Here is an 18,829-nt window from a genome sequence, read left to right as displayed (position 1 = left end):
GACACAACACTTGGTCCCACTCTTTGCGCTATCATCATTGATGGACATCTACGGTTTCACATGAGAGGCAACTGGATGAATCCACTAAACTGTTCCTGATGTACTATGGCTGAGGGCTGGAATAAAGAAATTAATTGAACAATCTACTGTCATTCTAAAACCTCATTTCACTCCCTACGGGTGACAATCCAAGGATCATTTAACACTGGTGTTAGAAGTGAGATATGAACCCGGTATTCCAGAGGAGAAATGGGTTACAACAGAGCCAGCCACAGGTGGGCATGAGTGTTGTACATTGCAGAGCAAAATATGGCTGAATGGTGTTGCAAAGCAGATCCAGCAGGGTGCAGTATAACAACAGCCAACACTGCAATATGCTAGTGGAAGGATGGACACCTTTCCTCACTTGCCACCAAGGAAATGTTTAGAGTACATACCTTAAGCCCTAAATGAACATAGTTTGGAGCATATAAGTACTCAGCCATTTGTGTACTAATTCATTCTTGTCTCAGCATCACAGCCTACACCACAAGCCTGTGACACACGGAGTGAAATCCTGGAATGCAGTACGGTGTCCACTGTTCAACCACAAGGTAGTGCAGCCTGCCCTGAGCAATGAGGGAGCCGCCCAGTTGCTGGAGGAAGTTCACGGCTATCATCAGCTGTGCCGCCACATTGTCATCATGGTCGCAGCTGGCGGCATCGCTGACAGTGGCATTCAAGTGATGCCATCCTTGGCCCCATTCTTTGTGCTGTCAGCAATGATGGATGTCTACTGTTCCAAGTGAGAGGCAACTGGATGCCTCCACCAAGCTGTTCCTGATGTACTGTGGCCGAGGGCTGGAATAAAGAAATTAATGGTACAACTTGACTTAAAGAAGGGATCGGTTGATTAGAGATGTCCTCAGCGATGACAGAATAGTCAGTTTGGTAATGGAGGGGAGTGTGACTGGTAAGGTTGTAGAAGTTGCAGAGGGACAAAGAAGCTTGGAAATGGTGGACCAGCACATAGAGTTGTATTAAACCAAGCTTTAGACTGAAGGCCACAACAACAATAATGTCTAGTTAAAATATTAATAAGATGAAATGTGATTTTTTAACAATTTTCAAATGAGTATTCTAGCCAGCTGAGATTATATTTACATGCAACTATTTAAAATTACACTGCAACTGATTTGTGTTGATCTGAAAATAAATCTAAAGGTTCTGAAATTCTGTACTTACAAGAAAATCATCTCCATTTAATGTTAATTCCGAGCCCCCCCCCCCCCCCCCCCCCGCCCTACCCCCCCCCCCCAGACACACCTGTTCTCACCATGTGTCCCTTGATCTGTTTGGAACCTTCTCTCAGAGTCCAAAACTTCTCCAGGCACTCACTATATCATAGCTCAGTCAACAAAAGTGTAATATTTTGGGGCATGAACTGACACCAATGTCTTACTATTTTATCATCATTCAGAATCTGGCATGCACAGTCCTAACCAACTAAACACCACAGCCTGTAACAATGTTCTTTACAAATGAGTAGGAACTCATCTTGTTCACATAATATATTTTACTCATTGGTTCCCTTTTGAAAAAAAAAATCTTACGTAATTTGGTCTAATACATCTTATTATGTAATTTAAACCACTTCATGATGATTTTAAAACATGTTTTAGTGCTTATTTAATCTAGGAAATATTCTTGTCGGAAGCACTGTCATAATTTCAAATAGTATACCTGTTTACATGTCAGACTGCATTACACAATATGGGTTCACATTAAAAGTCTCAAAATATTTATATTAAAGTATACATTGTCTGCTCTCAGCTAAATAGTTTCACCTTTGTTGACTATCACCTGTTTCCTTCTTACACAAAACCTACTATCAGATCATTTTCCTTGATTGTCTAATTTCTATTTCCTGTTTCTTAGAAGTTGCCAGGTATTTTAATATATCAGCTTAGAACAGTCGTCAGGTCTGTAAAAGGCTTTTGATACAGTAAATCACAAAACATTACTGACAAAAATTGAACAGTATGGTATAAGAGGACTTGTAAACAAATGGATTAAGTTGAAACAGTCTGTTGTAAATAAAGATTACTTATTATAAGCAACTATTTGGTGTATCTACTCTAACAATCATGTCAGCCATGTGGGATAGCTGCATGGTCTGGGGCCCCTTGCCACAGTTCATGCGGCTCCCCCTGTTGGAAGTTTGAGTCCTCCCTCGGGCATGTGTAGTTTAAGTTAGATTAAGTAGTGTGTAAGCCTAGGGTCCAATGACCTCAGCAGTTTTGTCCCATAGGTACTTACCACACATCATGTTGTTATCAAACATATATTATGCTGCTGGCCCTAAAGAAGAAAAAATGGATTGCATCATTCCTAAATAATGTCAGCATGAAGTACACCAAAAAACAATTCAGTTCTATAACTGAAATTCTGTCTGGTAGAAAAATCAGTAAGCAAGTTGTGCCTCAGGGTTCATTACTGAGACCTCTGCTATTCCTCCCATATATCGATGGCTTGAGCCAGAATGTCAGTGCTCACAGAAGCATTGTTTTTGCAGATGACACAACTGTACTCTTCAAAGGGAGCAATGCAGAGGTTCTATAGAAAGCTGTGAACCTGCCTGCTGAGCAACTGAGTAACTGGGCTACAAACAACAAATTAACCATCAACACTAAAAATACTGTTTCAATGAAATTTCACACCACACAAAACACAAAGTCCTCTCAACCACTTGTAACAATAAGTAACCAATCAACACAAACTAACAGTAAATTCAATTTCCTGTGTCAATGTGATGGGATGTTGTAACTGAATGTTACTATCAATTCAGCTCAAACATCCATGGTAACATAAAAGTTATTTTCTACTATGGTCTATTAAAGGTGGCACTATGCACAGTAGTACCGTAATATCAAATTTTACACTTGCATTACAGACCAGCACTAGAACGGAAATGTGACAACACAATAAGAAATAATCAATAACATTTATCAATAGTGAAAATACAGTTTTACTTAACTTTGGTAACAGTTTGATGCATGGAACTAGATGCTCTATATCTAATACAATGAAACACTAAATAACTTTGCAGTCTCTTGGCAGTCTATGATTTAGCCACTAAGACTGAAAGTATTGTGCTGACACTTGTAATCAACTGTTTCATTTGCTTCATAAATAGTGACTGCTATGCTGGAACTGTAGTCTTATAAAGAGAATTTCCAGAACCCTCGAACTGCAGGAACTATAGGAACTGCCAGTGTTGCAGTAACTGTAGCAACTGAGTGAGTGTTGGTAGCATTTTGTCTTTTGCGCCTGATGGCAGATGGATCTCCATCTGCACTAGTACTTGGTGGAAATAAAGTAGTCCACAGTTGACAGTGCTTTCTCTGGTGACTGGAAACACTATCAGCAGATGAATTTGGCATGCCGGTAGACGTGGAGTGGAAGCAGGAGGCTTGATTAGTGAGCATCATCTGTAGGCCGCTGCTTGGAACTGAGAAGGTGCCTGTCGAGTGATGTGCCTATGTGATTGTGGCCTCTCGTAGCACTGCTGATTACCTCTTGATAGATATACACAGTGCTGTGGTTACAAGATAACCTGAAATGGAATAAACATACTGAACAAGCAATTGCTAGAATAAGTACTGAGTGTGCTACAAGCATGCATTAACGAGAAAATGATAAATGCATACTACGCATACATGTTGGCTCACCTAAGACATGATGTGATATTCTGGCAAAATTCTTCAGCTGCCCGTAACACTTTTAGAATCCAGAAGAGGGTTTGAGGATCATTAAGGGAAGCAAAACTAGGAACTTTTGCAAACCCATTTTCTAGAAGCTGGAGATCTTAACGGTGCCTTGCTTATATGTTTATGAGACTGTAAAATTCTTTAAAAAAAAAAAAAGAAAAACAGAGTACCAGCTGAATGGAGGCTTAAGAAAAACAATGAGATTCACAGTATAACACATTGTAAACTCAGACCTGCATGTGTCGCATGTTAACACACAACTCTGTCAAAATTGAGGTTTCCACACATGGGTCTACAGCTATTCAGTAAACTCCCCTCAAGTCTAAAATCTACAGAAGATAATACACATATGTGTGAAGCCTTGAAGTCATATTTGCTGTTTCGCTCTTTTCATGCTATAAAAGAATACCTAGAGCAGCAAACTTAGTGGTTATGCATAAGTGCAACACAGTAACTATTCAGTGAAGCAGACCTTATATAAACTTGTTGCAATGTCCTATAATTAAATCATAATCTACTCAATGCAAATATTCATATATTTTGTCCAACATCCGTAGCACACTGCTTAATATCAGATTACGTGATGAATAAAGAAAAAAATAAATGTTGGTTCTTGTGATTCTGCAAGTATATTTAATTAAATACTGAAATTGTGGAAATGTGAATAGGTATACCTGAGCAAACTTTCCAGTTATTCAGTACTTGACAATGTATTTTACAGCATAATGTAGTTGGTAACAGGATTGAAAGTTGTTGTAAGTGAGAACTGGGAAAGAACTCATCATACTTAATTAATCCATTCCTAGTTTGATAGATAATTTTCATGATAAACTTTATGATGTGGAATACACCAGTTGAACAAACAATTTTAAAGAATATGAATATGTGTGCAGCATGCTAGCCATTTACAGTGTTACAATCAACTAATTATTTCTGTTCAAGAATTCCACTGTGGTATAGAAGAAACCATTAAAGAGAAACAACTTTGCTCTAGATCTGTCTGTCACATGTTTTATCTCATTGGGGAGGTTATCAAAGAGTTTTATAGCTGAGCACTGCACTCCTTTCTGAGCCAAAGTTAAATTCATTTCAGGGAAGCACATATAATTTTTCTTCTAGTATTATATTGGTGAATATTTTAAGTCCACATCTTACACAACACAGATTTAATGATGCACAAATAAATATAGAATGTAATAGCTCTTCAGTCCTCTGGAAAACCACAAAATGAAAAACTTCTCAGAATGGATACCTCTTACCCAACCTAGTAGTCTGGAAGTTTGTTGAATAACACATAAGTTAGTGCAGGAGAACCTTGTTTGTAGATTCAGTGGGGAAGCACCCGAATACAAACTGTGCTCTCAGTGCACTCAAATACCATTGGTTTGTTCACTGAAAACAACATTCAAATGAGAGTTATTCAACAATGGAAAATCCAGGATGGAATTTAACAGTATTATGAAAAGGATAGTTGCTGCTCACCATATAGCAGAGATGCTGAGTCACAGACAGACACAACAGAAAGACTGTCAGAAAATGAGCTTTCGGCCAACAAGGCCTTTGTCAGAGATAGAACGAGAAAACACACACACGCACGCATGCACGCACGCACGCGCACACACACACACACACACACACACACACACACACACACACACACACACACACACACACACAGAGAGAGAGAGAGAGAGAGAGAGAGAGAGAGACAGAGAGCTCACACAATCGACTGCAATCTCTGGCTGCTGAGGCCATGCTGTGAGCAGCAATGCTTGATGGGAGACACAGTTGGGTGGTGGGGGTAAGGAGGAGGCTGGGGCAGCGAGGGGGAGGATAGCAGGGCAGGGGTGGGGGACGGCAAAGTGCTGCTTGTGGGAGCATACAGGGACAAGGTGGAGAGATGGCCGGGTAGCTATGGGCAGGCAGGAGATTAGACTGAAGGCAGGGGAGGATTAACAGAAAAGGAGGGAGGTAAAAAGACTGTAGGCGCATTGGTGGAATAGAGGACTGTGTGGTGCTGGAATTGGAATAGGGACAGAAGACTAATGAAGGTTAAGGCCAGGAGAGTTACAGGAATGTAGGATATATTGCAGGGAGAGTTCCCACCTGTGCAATTTGGAGTAGCTGGTGTTCGTCGAAAGGATCCAAATGGCAAAGGTTTTGAAGCAGTCATTGAAATTAAGAACATTGTGTTGGGTGGCGTGCTCAGCAATGGGGTGGCCCAGCTGTTTCTTGTCCACAGTTTGTCAGTGGCCATTCATGTGGACAAACGGTGTTTTGGTTGTCATGCCCACGTAGAATGGAGCACAGTGGTTGCAGCTTAGCTTGTAGATCACATGACTGGTTTCATGAGAAGCCCTGCCTTTGATGGAATAGATGATACTTGTGACTGGACTGGAGGAGGTGGTGGTGGGAGGCTTTCTGGGACTGGTCTTGCATCTAGATCTATTACAGGGTTATGAGCCAGGAGGCAAGGGGTTGGGAGCAGCAGTTGTGTGGATGTGGATGAGGATATTGCGTAGGTTCCGTGGGTGGCAGAATACCACTGTAGGAGGGGTGGGAAGGACAGTGGGTAGGACATTCCTCATTTCAGGGCATGATGAGAGGTAGTCGAAACCTTGGTGAAAAATGTGATTCAGTTGCTCTAGTCCTGGGTGGTACTAAGTCACGAGGGGAATGCTGCTTTGTGGCCAGGCAGTGGGACTTTGGGAGGTGGTGAGTGACTGGAGAGATAAGGTATAGGAGATCTGTTTTTGCACAGGGTTGGGAGGATAATTATGGTCTGTGAAGGTCTCAGTGAGACCTTGTGTGTATTTTGGGAAGGACCACTCGTCACTACAGATATTATGGCCATGGGTGGCTAGGCTGTATAGAAGCGACTTCCTGGTATGGAATGCATGGAAACTGTCAAAGTGGAGGTACTGCTGGTGATTGGTAGGTCTGGTATGGACCGAGGTACTGTTGTAACCATCTTTGAGGTGGAGGTCAACAACGAGGAACCCAACAAGCCGCCTTCCTAGATGTTGACCTCCAGCTCCATATCAAACCTACCAACTACCTGCAACATGTCCACTTTGACAACTGCCACCCATTCCATACCAAGAAGTCCCTTCCATACAGCCTAGCCACCCATGACCATCACATCTGTAGTGATGAGCGGTCCCTCTTAGAATACACCCAGGGTCTCATTGAGGCCTCCACAGACTTTAATTATCCTCCCAACCTTGTACACAAACAGATCTCCTGTCTTATCTCTCCAGTCACCCACCACCTTTCAAAGGCCCACTGTCCAGACACAGAGAAGCAGTCCCCTCATGACTCAGTACTCTCAGGAATGGCGCAACTGAATTACATTCGCCACCAGGGTTTTGACTACCTCTTGTCATGCCCTGAAATGAGGAATATCCTACTCACTATCCTTCCCACCCCTCCCAAAGTGGTATTCCACCACCCACCAAACCTACACAATATCCTCATCCATCCCTACACAACTCCTGCTCAAAACCCCTTGCCTCCTGGCTCATAGTTCTGTCACAGTCCTAGATGCAAGACCTGTCCCATACATCCTCCTATCAACACCTACTCCAGTTGGGTCACAAGCATCACGTGTCCCCTCAAAGGCAGGGCTACCTATGAAACCAGTCATGTGATCTTCAAGTCAAGCTGCAACCCTTGTGCTTCATTCTATGTGGGCATGATGACCAACAAGCTATCTGTCCACATGAACAGCCACTGAGAAACTGTGGACAAGAAACAGCTGAACCACCCCACTGCTGAACATGTTGCCCAACCCAATGTTCTTCACATTTCAGTGACTGCTTCAGAGCCTTTGCCATCTGGATCCTTCCCACAAACACCAGCTTTCCTGAATTGCACAGGTTTGAACTCTCCCTGCAATATATCCTATTTTCCCGTAACCCTCCCAGCATCCATCTAACCTCCTGACTGCACCTAGCTGCCCGAGCCTCTCTCCACCTTAACCTTGTGTGCTCCTGCAAGCAGTGCTTTACCATTCCCCACCCCTACCCTGCTACCCCTCCCCCTCCCTGCCTCAACATCCTCCTTATGCCCACAACCCGGTAGTGTCTCCCATCACGTGCCGCTGCTCACAGTGTGGCCTCAGCAGCCAGAGACTGAGACTCAGCATTTCTGCTATATGATAAGTAGCAACTATCCTTTTCATAATATTTTTACTTGCATTAGGTAAACAAACAAGTCCATGTGGTAGCCAAACATTGACAAAAGATAACAACAAAGTCCACGTCACAGTCCAGCATAAGACCACATAGTACAGGGTCATTTTCAGTAGGTACACTAGAGAGCTTGTTGTAAACATTGGCTTGTTCTGACAAGTGAGGCCATTGTGGTCTGCAGCAGTCCTTAAATCTGCCATGGATCTTTTGCCACGTGACTTGGTGCTGGCTAGTGTATCCTTTTGTGCCATGCCTAGTGACCTCACCAGACATACGCATAAAAATATTGAGTCATCCTTTGCTAAATCTGGTGGAATTACAAGAAATATATCTGATTGCTCTCAAATTGCCATGTCTTATTGACAACAAATTTCAAGTAGCTGAACCTAAACTTTTTAGCGTGTCTACTATATGATTTTTCCAATTTACGTTTTAATCAACTTCCATATTCAGGAACTTAAAACTTTCTACCTTTTTTTTTTAAAAAATTAGTATTTTTGACAGTGCAAAATCTGATGAGCTGTGTTTCTTAAAGTTCAAAGCTAGTCAATTTGTGCAAAACCATCAGTTACTATTTTCCCTGTGGGTCTTCTTTGTGCACAGCTGTGGAAGTGGAGCCTGGTCAGGATGGGCATCAGAAGGGAGTTTTTTGAAATAAAAGAGTTGGATAAACTAACTTCTGGTATATTCTAGGCACTTAGGATACAAAAGGTTCACCCAGGCCAGATTGAGAGTCTGTCCACCAGTTTAGATGACAGTAGAATAAAGGAATAATGAGAGGAAGAGAAGGTGGTTTACATCTAAGTTAACCAATGGGCAATCAAAAAGAATGGAGCCGGTGACAGGTGGCCTGAGCAATTCAGTATGTAGGAAGGCTGGAACACAGGAGAGATAGAGGCAAACAACATAAAGCCATCTGCTCTGCCTCAGAGCTGAAGTACAAGATAGTGACGAGACTGGGCTCTTTCAGTCCAAGGCAAGGCCAGTACCTACCACATGCCTCCCATCACTTAACAATGGTGGCACATGTAGTTGGATTTAACAGTCAAGTACAAGAAATGGTGGCATCTGCTGGTACCTTGGTTGTGCCTGGCACATATGCACCATGGAATCTTATGCTGGTAATTGGCTAAAAGGCATACAAAAAAATCAGAATTAAATTTTGAATCAGAATCCTAAAATATTTCCAGATTGGCTAGGCATCCTGTACATGTTATTGGCTTCACAATAATGCTTATGTTATCAGCTAAAAAGATTAATTTTGCCTACTGATTCAAATAAAATGGTACATCATTAACACAGAAAATGGATCAATGCTCAAACTCTGCAGAATGCCCATAACAATTTCTCCCCTTGAAGATGATGTGCTGTCCCTATTTATATTACTCGAACATCTTAATGTAACTTTCTGTATCTTGTTTCTTAAATAGGAGCTAAACTAAGCATGAATTGAACCATATATTCCTGAAAAACTTAAATTCTCTACTAGAATGTTGTGATTAATTTCTTCATGCATGCACAGAGGTCTCTGAGAGGATACAGTATCACAGAATTTATTAACAATTTACAACAGCAACATGAAGTCCACTCCACAATACAGTCCGGGAATGCTACTGACAGAGTGACCCCACATCTAATTTCACAGAGGAATTATGTTTCAATGAAGCTTAAAAAGTTAAATTTTAGTACATTCTGCAACACTGTCAAGGCCTTTTACATTCCAAGATATCACAGCAATGATATCTGCATCACTAGATAATGAGAAGCAAGGAGTTACCCACAAAGAGCCCTCCCCAAGTGTGACATTAAGTGTGTAGTTGGGAAATATCGAATCTAGCGTAAAAAAAAAAAAAAAAAAAAAAAAAAAAAAAAAAAAAAAAAAAAAAAAAACTTAGAACTTGGGTCTCTGTTTTTCTGTCATATACAAATGATCTCTCAGTGTTGTCAGTCAGTCTACCCACTTCCGTATGTAAATATGTTAGTGTGGCACATGATCAGGAGCTAGCCTCTTCTAATCTTGGTCATGAAGGAAACTTTTATTTTCTGTACTAGGTCATCAATAGGAATAGAGATCTTGGAATTAAGTTACTGATCACTATTCTATGATCCAGCATTCTGGTATCTCTTGAGAGCACGTGACACTGTCCATGATAATCTATATCTACGAGGTCACTGCTGACTCTTGTTAAGAAAACTTCATATACTCACTGTTGTAAATGTGTTACTATATATTAAACTGAATGTAAAGGAATTTCAAATAAGAGGAGATATCCATCAGCTTAACATTAAGGGAAAAATTAAAATGGATACTCCAAAACACCGACTTGTAAAAGTAGCTTACTCACCCAGAGTCAGCTTGCTAAAAATTTTTAATTATCACCCTCAGCATGGTCCATGTCTTAGAAATTGTTTCATAGAAAACTGTATAGCTGGTTGGTTGAAAATAGAGAACTTTTTCATGTATAGATTGTGAACATACATTAAAATTTAAAATATATGACTAAAAGTCTGTAACTGAGTACTTAATTCAGTACATTGATATTATGTATAAGAACGCTATTCCATTGCACATATGGTCAATGCCAAATAAAGATGAATTATGATCACTTAGCTGTAAGTGAGGGTCAATGAGTACAATCAGAAAATTTAGACTTGCAATATGAAATATCCTCTTGCAGAGAACATTTTGCAACTTACTATTTGTAACCTCAGTTCCAGCTTCCCCTGCAGGTGATCTGAATTCTTACTTCAGCCACCAGTATCTAACAACTAAGTGGGACTTACTCTAAAGCATGTTTCTTGCCATGCATTTCACATCTGACCTTGAGCTACACTTTTTACCATTGGCATTTACCTTCTCTTAAATACCACTTCCTACCCTATCCCCATCTGTAGTACTGAAATGCATTCCTACTCCACAACTACTAAAATAAATGGTAGGTATAATGCGCAAATGTGCTGTGACCTCTGGTGTCACTGCTAAGTCTCTTGCTTTCCACACCACCTAGAAACTTATAGGTACACCTCGCATGCATGATTAACTCATTCACATTTATGAATACAATTGAATATTTTCATGTTGCAGTGTATTATTATTATTATTATTATTATTATTATAACTAGTACCACTATTACTGCTATTAACTTATTTATTAGTTAAATAAACAAACAAATTTGTCTTCATTTAAATGTTTTTCTCTGTATAAAATGTTGTATAAGAGTTCTGGACTTCAACATATGAAATCTGTTGTTTATGATTTTTACAGTTTCACCAACATAACCGAACTCAGGAAGGTTATGACACACGACTTTTCCTACAGTGAGAGAAAACAGCTCTCCTGCTTTCCTCACATTTTGCCTTTCCATACCTGCAACAAGCAAATGGTTCATGATCAGCTTATGGGCATATTGTAAATCTTTGCTGGTGCTTTAAAGTTCTACTACTTTCATGAACTTTTCTTTTGTGAGCAGACTTAAGTCAATATCCATCAACAAACAAATGATTTGTTAACAGCTTTAAGATGGTTCCATAACAACTTTAAGGCATGAGACACATCACAAAAATCCATACTTTCCTGATTTGATCTGATGGATTTTTTATCCCAAGTCTTGAAATGTAACCTTTAGTCTCTGTATAAGTTTGCTACTTGAAGGCCCCATATCACATATAAATGCTCTTACTTTAAATCAAACATTTTGTATGACTTAGATCATTTCAGTCCTCATAAACAGTCACGTTCTTATAAATAGCCATGTCAAGATTATAATAGATATACTGCATCCATTTTTCTACTAAACTTCTGGTGACCATAACTTTAACATTTTTGTGTGATTCCTCTGTCAGTCTCCTCTACCTAGCCAAACATAACTCACTATTCACTCTTATTTCATCAAAGCTCACAATCAGATCATTTTTAGCCAGTAACTTTGATTGTGTTTTCATGATGTTAAGGATTCAGAACTTGATGGAAAGCTAAACTGCCTCAGTCTTCTTTTAATAGTGACTACACTAGGAAGAGGATATTTCAGTATATCCCTGACAAAACATAACACTATGTGAGAAATACAACATAACGTTGCAGCCCCTTTTCAGATGATCAATTAGTACATGGTCCTTTCATAACCAACTATCATTGGCAGAAAAAAGAATCCTTAACTACTTTTTGAAACTATTTTATTTCAAATAACTAAGGATTACACCAAGAGGGAAAAGCATGTAACTATGTATTCTTTTACCCAAGTTCTTTATCTATTCCTCAGTCATTTCTTTTCATTGGCACAAACGTCCACTGTCACATTTTTGTTTTGTTTTCATTATTAATGTTTTCTCCATTATTAAGTTTCCTCATTAGCTGGCAATATATTTACCCATAAAATCTCTTCTCCTTATTTATGCTAACTTAATTTTTGTGTCTGAATTTTTTTCTCATTAGTAGCCCAACTGCAACCACTCAAATCAACTCCTTGAGAGGATGGGAGGAACAGAGCTGGAACAGCATCAGGCATCAACTTCCATTTCATAGAGAGATTAAACAGTCCAGTTTTCAAATCCTTTCGTAATGCCACTCAGCAAAAGTATTGAGCACACACACATTAGCACCTGAAAACAAATAGCCATGTTTACTAGCATTTATCCATATTTGTTTCATCTCCTTGTTCTTAGAAAATATGTGAAACTTAATCCCTAACTTTCTATTGTTGTCTGCAGTGGTTAGTACAGTTCATGATTGTGCAGCAAACTTTTATTTTTAACTGGCAACAGTTCAAAACACACTCTCAGAACCCTCAATACACTGATTACTTTAGTATAACTACATACTTAATCATCAATAATAAGTAAGAGCTTGTAGTCACATAAACAACTCACTCAAAAGTGCAATGATAACACAATAAATTTATGGTGGTGGGAGCCTACAGAGCAGTGGTTGGGTCAGGTGCAATGCCAGTGTCGCATCTTGCTTCTGCACATATGCCCCCTGATATCTAATGTGCATTCTATTAACCATGTCCTACTCCACTGCATTCCCTCTCTTTTATATTATGCAGCTTATCTGGTTGTCTTTTCTTTCCTTCATTTACACTAACTGATTCTTCTTTCCCATTCCTATGAATATTTTAAGTTTTCTGCTATTTTATATCATAATTGGTGAATGGCATCTCATTAATCTGCCTCTTATCCCACTGTGCTAAGTCATGCATGAAGTGGTGTGACTTTTCTGTGTGACAATTGTGAATTGTGATTTATTAGTCTCACAACATACACTTACAAATCATGTGATTATGGTACAGGAGACACGTCAAAAATTACAAACTAAAATCGAATATTAATTTTTAAAACTATATTTAGTCTATGTAGCAGTATCTATATTTTCTTATTTTCCAGCATAGGTAAATATCTTTCTTGATAATGGGGTTGGATTCTGCTCAAATTATCAGTTCATCTTCCATGAACTCTTCTAATGAGTAATAACATTTGTGTATAAGAATTTCATGTAACTTCTTTTTTAGTATCCCTAGTTCCATGTTTAGAATGTTTTTGCCTTTAAGTTTGTTGTAGACTTTCATGCCCATATATTGTGGAGACTGAACATATAATTTCAATCTATGGGCAGGAAGCATAAAATTATCTTTATTCCTTGTACTGTATGGATGATCAAATAGGTTTCCAATGAACAATTCTGGTTTGTTGTGTAAAAATATCATTAGCTCGTATATGTATAGGGAGGAGACAGTCAAAATTTTTAGTTTCTGTAATAGTGGACGACATGATTCTCTTTGCTGTGCAGTTCACATATTTCTGATAATTTTCTTCTGGAGCTTCAGTACATGAGATATATTATTGGAGCTCCCCCAGAAAATAATGGCATATCTTATCACTGCTTCAAAGTAACTCAAAAATCCTAGAAATGCTTATGTATACCAGATTAGTTAACTATTTGGACAAACATAAGGTTCTCATACCCTCACAACATGGTTTCAGAAAGGGTAAATCTACAGAATCAGCAATTGCCAGTCTAACAGAATACATTTTACAGTCCTTAGATGAGAAAAAGGTTGTCTCTGCAATGTTTCTGGATCTTTCAAAGGCATTTGACACCATTGACCATGAAATGCTGATACAAAAATTAAGCCACTATGGCATTCGAGGGCAACCAGATGAATGGATAAAATCATACTTGTGCAACCGCAAGCAGTATGTATCATTAGGAAACTCATACCAATCAGAAACCAAACCCATCAAATATGGAGTGCCGCAAGGTTCGGTAATGGGGCCATTGTTATTTAATGTGTTTGTTAATGATATAGGTGTTGAGGAGGAAGAAAAGAAAATATTGTATGCTGATGACATGACAATACTAAATAGTGACCAAAATATGGAACAGCTTGAGAGAAGAGCATACATATCTGCAAATGTCACAGCTCAATGGCTATTGGAAAATGAACTTGTTATAAATCTAAAAAAGACTATGTATGCAGTGTTTAAAAACAAGGAAAAATCCGTAGACATGGATTTAGAGGTTGATGGAACAAGGCTGGAAGAAGTAGAATCTGCTAGATTCTTAGGTATTCTTATGGATAATGAACTGAAATGGAAAAAACATATTAATAATGTCTGTAAGAAACTGAGCTCTGTCATATTCTTATTGATGCAGCTATCACAGTATTCAGACAAGAACCTTCTGTGTACAGTGTATCACGGACTTTTCGAACCATACTTACAGTATGGAGCAACTGTGTGGGGAAACTCAAACAAACAAGAGACAAAACAAGTGTTCACTTTACAAAAAAAAGCAATTAGGACCATTTTAAGAAGAAAGATCTCTGAAACATGTAGAAACTGTTTCAAGAATTTAGGTATCTTAACTTTTTCATCGTTGTATATATACAAAACAATATTGTACATCACAAAAGGTAGTGAGGACTGGATTACAAATGCTGATGTACACACCTACAATACAAGAAGGAGGAATGAAGTACGGAGCATACCCCACCGACTGGCAATGCTAGAAAAATGACCCCAGTACTCTGTTATCAGACTACTAAGAAGTCTGCCTAAAAACCTGCAAGATAGTGTACTTCACAATGACTTTCCAAAGAAATTTAAAGACTATCTCATTGAAAAAGAGTTTTACAGTGTTGCAGAATACTTATGCCATTAAATTTGTATATATTGTTATTCATTATCAATGATGTAAAAATGTAAGCTAAAGGTGTAGAAAAATAAATGATAATGAATGGTAATACTTTTACATGTCCTATATTACATGTACATTTACTGTACACAATGTATCTTACAGGATCAAATAAAATTCAATTAAATTCAATATGCTACTTTGTGAGTGGACGTGTTAGTAGCACTTGACAATATATGCATGGCATATGCAAAGCTACCCAGTTTGCTGCACAGGTACTCAATATGTGTGTTCCAGTTTAAATTCTTATCAAGGTGTAGACCTAGAAATTTGGCAGAATGCACTTCTGTTAATTCTTCACTTTTATGATTTATACTACTTTCCTGGTCTCTTGACTGTCTGGTTCTGAATTCAATCAAGTTTGTTTTTGATATGTTAAGCTTCAGACCATTTAACTGGAACCATGACTCTAGCCTGTCTAATGTACTAGTGACTATCAGGAATCGTTTCCATTCTTTGCTTTCTATCAAGACAGACGTGTCATCAGCAAACAGAATGGATGGTGAATTTATGTTTAATGGTATGTCATTGACATACAATAGAAAGAGAATTGGACTGAGGATTGAACATGTTGAGAAAGTAGTACAGATTTCACAGCTGAAAAATAATAAACAACAAATTGGCAAAAAAGCAATTTTATTTTAAAGCTAGATATTGTGTTGTGCATAAATGGTTACTTAGATCACAACATAAGTAGCAGTTACTGAGTATAAGTCTGTTGAAGACAAAAGAGCTGTGATCAGCACTACACAGTTCATAACAAAGGCCAAGTATGGTTGTTTTGAGAGCAGCATGACTACAACCAACACCAATATCAAGTTGCATTAATAAGCAAAGCAGAAGAACATCTTAAGATCAAATCTGAAACCAAAAGAAAAAGCTCAAGTTGATGTAAATCAGCAAATAACAATCCAATGGCAGCCAAAGAATGTCTAGATGCAACAGCAGCGTCATGTTACTTCAGATTATAAGTCCTACTAGAATTAACACACACATCACAGACTCTCATAGATCATACATTCTCTAACTTAGGTTCCAGTGAAATGTAGGTATTAACACTGACATTGGTTTATCCAATCACAATGGTCTTGTGCTTACAGTTCCCCCAATGTCTGTGAGAGAAACAGCTCCATACCACATATATAAAAGAATTTTTTCTAAAGAAAACTGCACACATTTTGTCAATTGTCTAACTCATGAATGCTGAGCAGGTGTGCTGTCAGAACCAAGTGCAAATAATGCATATAATATCTTTTCTTCTATATTCATGATATGATTTGAAATTTGTTTCCTAAGAAAATAATGATGCCCAAGTATTCAGAACAAAAAATACATAAACCCTATATAACTACAGGTATTAGGATTTCCAGTGTAACTACGAGAAAACTGGAACAAGAAATCAAAATGTGCATAGATCCACAGTTTGTAGACTATGTTAAAACATGCAGAAAAATATACTGAAAGGCATATATAATATATAATGGCATTTCAATCAATAACTTGGACAACAAATCAAAAACTATATAGGAGTTTGTAAGAAATGAAACCAGTATCATTTGAGAAGAAGAAATAAACACTCAAAAACAGTGAAAATTACAATACAGAAAAAAACATTAATAACTATTTTTTATTTATAAAATGCATAGTGAACCATCAGCTGCTTTTATTTTAAACCCACACATCTTTTGGTCTTGCACCATGCCATGAATGTAAATATATGACACATGTCTGTAAAAGCAAACAAACGAATACTAAATGTACCCAGAGCAGTACTGGTGACTATGTTTGACCATCCACAACATGGCATGTATGTGAAGCTGTCAGTAAGCCATTATGTGTAGTGTGGCCATAAATTCTGTCATACACTATCCTTTCATATACCTTTGAGAATGCAGGCAGCTGAGAGATGGATCAGTAGGTGAATAGTAAACTTTTGTGGGCTGGCATCACTCCGGCAAGTTTTAGTCTAGCTGGAAATACTACAGTTTTCATTGATTGGTTACACAAATAGCACAATATGGACTAACAAATCTTACTCACTCACCCTAATTTCTAGACCACTGAGAGCCTTTGAAAAATCTTATGATTTTTTATGATTTCTTTAGGAGTTTTGCTTTTTAAATGAAGTACTTTGTATGGTGTAATTGCATGGGATTAAGCTGCTCTAGTCTGTGGGAGGCTAGTTATTGTGGTTCCCAGTTTTTTCAGCAACAACTTTTTTTTTATTCTGAGGCTGCAACTTTTTGATTATACTGGTCTATAGCATATCCCTGCTTTCTCTGATTTTATGTTTCTATTTGTCTTACATTTTAATATGGTCCAGATGTCTTTTTTTCCTTACTGTTTAGCCTGTTGTTTTTTTGTGCATAATACATGTATTTGGCCTTCCCAATTACACATGTTAGGATTTAATTGTATTTCTTGTACTTTAATTTCACTGATAGGTTTGTACCAGTGCTATGTTCTATTTACAGATCCCTCTTTTTGGCACATGATATTCTAATCCCAATTGACAACTACTCTCTCCTTCCACTTCAGGTTGGTCTGATTTTAATGTTAATCTGTCTTTGGGGAAAGAAGGCTTCAAAGATTTTGAGAGAAAAGTTCAGGAATAAACTGAGTTTCTCATTCATTGTGTCTGCCTGGTATACTCTCTTCCATTGTTCTTACTGGATACTGTTTCTAAAAAATCTAGTAGGTTCAATAACAATGTGAAAAGGATAGATTGCTGCTCACAACATAGATGAGGCATGGAGTGGTAGACAAGCACAATGAAAAAGACAGCTAGATATTATTCAGCTATTAGAGTAAGTCCTTCATCAGACATAGAAAAAACTAAACTCACACACACAGCATCACTGTCATCTTCAGATTTTTCATATTTGAATCCAGTAGATTCATCATTCATTGTTCTAACACACTTAACTTGAGTGTAACCATTTACTGTGTTCTATTGGCAAGTTTTAAGTTTGTCATTAGACCATCATGATCAGACACACTATGTATTACATACTGTGTTCTTACTTCACTAAAACGTGGGATTCAGGAACAGATTATCACTCATAGTCTTGCTGTGCCTATATACCCTTTTTGGGAATGACATCATAGTGAGAAGGTTGAACTTGGACAATCATCATTTCAGTTGTTTATAATTATTATTGTTTGAAGGAAAATTAATGTCCAAATCTCCAAACACTCTACTCTTAATGATGATCAGCCAAGTCATGGTGTCATCAATTGGCTGATAAATCAAGAAGATTTAATCACTGAATCACTGAAAAAACATGCATTTCCATATAATTTCACTGTTGTTCCTGTAAAGTTTGATAAGCCCTGCCTCCCTTTGGTGAGGTAACATTGGCATATTTCGGTACTGGATTGCAAGATCTATCATGGTGCAGACTGTGGCAGTGACCATACTATGCTGTCCATGAAAATGCAGGTAAAACTGAAATTAGGGAAGAAGGCAAGAATAAGACAGGTTCATATTACAGATAAAAGTAATCTCCAGGAGTCTGGAGAAGGAATAAGACTCAAACTACAGCAAGTAATGGATAAAGCAGTAGCCCCCAAAACATTGGACAAAATGAAGGAAATAATCAGTTCATCTCTTCCTGAAGAGGTTACTAATATCCTCCAAGTGAAGAATTTCTTGATACTGAATGCTACTCTACTACTGATTGAAGAACGGAGC

Source organism: Schistocerca cancellata, chromosome 4 (genome assembly GCF_023864275.1).
Source record: "Schistocerca cancellata isolate TAMUIC-IGC-003103 chromosome 4, iqSchCanc2.1, whole genome shotgun sequence".
NCBI lineage: Eukaryota > Metazoa > Arthropoda > Insecta > Orthoptera > Acrididae > Schistocerca > Schistocerca cancellata.
Note: the sequence above shows the minus strand (reverse complement) of the source record.